General features: G+C 40.6%; 1 long non-coding RNA gene across 3 annotated transcripts in view; it reads right to left on the bottom strand.

Annotated features, from left to right (window-relative positions):
* The window catches only part of LOC107181979, a 79,462-nt gene that overhangs the window by 28,976 nt on the left and 47,419 nt on the right, over nt 1–3,067 (bottom strand). For all 3 annotated transcript variants that reach the window (XR_001512696.1, XR_001512695.1, XR_001512697.1), the window contains exon 5: nt 2,702–2,821. This is a non-coding gene — a long non-coding RNA (uncharacterized LOC107181979). The remainder of the gene's footprint in view (nt 1–2,701; nt 2,822–3,067) is intronic.

Below are 3,067 nucleotides of genomic sequence, written 5' to 3'. Positions count from 1 at the left end.
TTGTTATTATTCTTTTGTTAAGAACAGACAGATGAACCACTATGATCTTTTAGCTCCAGGCTGACCTCTGCTCATAGGGAGCCCTGCAGTAACAAGTTCTGCATTTCCTATTAGTTTCTGCACCTCCCAGCTCTGGGGGCTGCTGAACCACACCAGAGATCTCAGGTGGGTCTAGACCAGACCCTGCTAGCCAAGCCTCATTGCACCCAGGCCCGACAACCCACACTGATTCGAGCACATTCCAGGACATTCCACAGCTGGGAGGCTAGGAGCCTGGAATGTCTGGAACCCACAGAAGGAAGGTGTCCCAGCACGCTCCACCCACCCCCAATCACATTTTCCCAAAGATCTCAAAGCATTCTCCAAGGGTGATCTCATTTTTTAAGAGGTGTTTATTTCTATTCTCGCCCCTACTGCTAGTAATGACTCTCTTTTGCACAAGTCACTTTGTTTTTTGTTTTTTTTTTAATATGTCTCATGGTAAGAACACCATATTGGGCACCAAGAGCTCAACTACTAGTTACTCAACTACTAATCAGATATCATGGAAACTCCTTTCTAGCAAAGGAATAATAATTCCTTTGAAATTTGTGAAATTTGACAATGAGGCAGCGAGGAAATGACTGTTCCAATCCCATCCTTTGAAAGACACATAATGGGGGCCCAGACGTATCTTATACCTACATCGTGTGTGTGTGTGTGTGTGTGTGTGTGTGTGTGTGTGTGTGTGTGACAGTGCTAGTGCTAATGCAGTCTTAGGACTTCCATTTCCTTATCTGTGGAATGGAGATAACACCTACTTTACAAGGTTCTTGTGAGCATGCTGTAGTGCCTGGAACATAATAGGCACTTAATAAATGTTTGTTGAATAAATACATAGATGGGTGAACAAATGTAACCTTTCTGGGCTTGTTTACTCATTCTAAGTTTGCCATGTTTAATTCACAAGATGATACAGAAGACTAAAGGACATCAAGGTTGTTTAAAAGTGTAATACTCTCAACAATAAAAAATATATTAAAAAATAAGAATAAATAAAAGGCTTTTGACACCTGACACTAACATCAGGCTACATGTCAATGGTGCTTGTATAAAAAATAAAAACTAACTATAAAATAGAACATTATTATTCATGTGACTTAGTACAGGCGCCCAAACCTCCTAAGTGTATTTCTCTCCTGATATGCAATGAACGCTAGACAAGTCCCAGCTCTAATCAAGGAGCAGTGCTACCCCTCCATGGCTCTTTCCATAACTTGGTTTCTATGTGTGGTTCTCTGCTCCCCATTAAAATGAGCATTAACTGAGTGCTTGCGGTAGGGGAGTTGCACAGCTGGATAAGGCAGATAGCATGTGGGTTAAGAGCACCAGACCTGGAGTCGAATTGCCTGAGTTTATTCCATGATTATACCATTTGCTGAGGGATTTAACCCCACCATGCCTTCGTTCATCTGTAAAATGGGGACATTGGTAGAATCCATTTCACAGGGCTACCAGGAAGGTGGAATAAGATGATACATGGAAAGTATTTAGAGAAGTGCCTGCCACAAGGGAAGAGCTCAATCAATGTTGCCTCTAACCATTGCTGGTGCTATTATTATTATTATTATTCCTTTATTAACAGAGCTGGTAATCCAGTGGAGAAAACAGACTATCATGCAAAGCTGGAAGAATGATGTAACACCGAAAACGTCACTAGCAGTGTTCTATGGGTGCAGAGACAGGGACATCTTGATTCACCATCCTCATCACCTCTTCTGTGTAGTCTCTAGTTTGTCACTCTTCCAACATACACAGAACTTTAAAATAAAGACCCCGGATTTCCTTAGAGGAGTGCGAGCCTAATGTCTCCTGATGATCACGCAATGCTTCCATTACCGCAGCTCAGGTTGTGCAGCCACATCACACTGCTGGCGCAAAGTGAGCTTTTGCTCAAATAAGACCCCCAGGGCCTTTTTACATCAACAGCTGCCAAGTTACATGTTCTCCATCCTCTATTCCTATAATTCATTTTAAAACCTAAAAACAAGACCCTGCATTTATCCTTATTACATTTCATGTTGTTAGTTTTGGCCCAGCATTGCAGCATGTCAAGATAATTTTGAATCTTGATTCTGTCAGCTCTCTCATATCTTATTTCTATCCCCTCCAGATTTATGTCACTAGCACACTTGATCAGCATACCTATTCTATCCTTAAGCAAGACATTGGTAAAAAATGTTGACTAAAACAAGACTAAGAGACTAGCCCAATATTTCAATTGCAGAACCCCCTGCAGACTTAAATGTGTCCATTAATCATTTGGGGTATGATTGTTTAAGCAGCTTTGACTTCATTGAGGGGTGTCCCTAATTCACTATTTTATTGTAAACACCTTGTCAAATGCCTTGCTGACATCAAGACACCTTGGGTCTATGGCATTGTTGAATATCATTTACTATTTTAACTTTTCCTGGAGTGCTAGTATCTCCTTTAAATTTGATGAAAATATTAATGTCTACATCCAGGTTATCAATAAAGAACATAGGGGATATCATTTAATAGATTCCTTAAGAATAAAGTTATGCTATTTGATTACATATGGCATATGTGATCAAACTACTCTTGTAGTTCTATTTTAGGCTTTAATTTGAAGGGTGAATTTGTTAGGGCATGTTATCTGCTGTAAGACAAAGACAATATAAATTTATTTCTTACTCACACAAAGTATCCCTGACTGACAGGCTGCCTTCCACGTGTCATTCAGGAAATCTAGCTTCTTCCACCTTGTGGTTTCACTCTTGTGGCCTGGTCCTTAGATTTCTCTGCAAAGGATCAGCAGCTAAAGAAGAAAAAGTAGAAACTATTACACATGGAGTGTTTCTGTGGTCCAGCCTGGAAGTAGCACATATCACACTGGCTAGAATTCAGTCACATGACTACCCCTACCTGCACAGGAGGCTGGGAAATGCAGCCTACTTCTGTGCTAAGTGCAAAGAGGAAACGAGTGTAATGAGCTCTAAAACAGACAGCAAGCATAATTTAGGTAGGACCTACATGTTATTTCAGGTCAAGTATGAGGCTAAAC

The sequence above is a fragment of the Myotis davidii genome, unplaced genomic scaffold (assembly GCF_000327345.1).
Source record: "Myotis davidii unplaced genomic scaffold, ASM32734v1 scaffold214, whole genome shotgun sequence".
Lineage (NCBI taxonomy): Eukaryota > Metazoa > Chordata > Mammalia > Chiroptera > Vespertilionidae > Myotis > Myotis davidii.
Note: the sequence above shows the minus strand (reverse complement) of the source record. Positions and strands in the feature narration are given on the sequence as shown.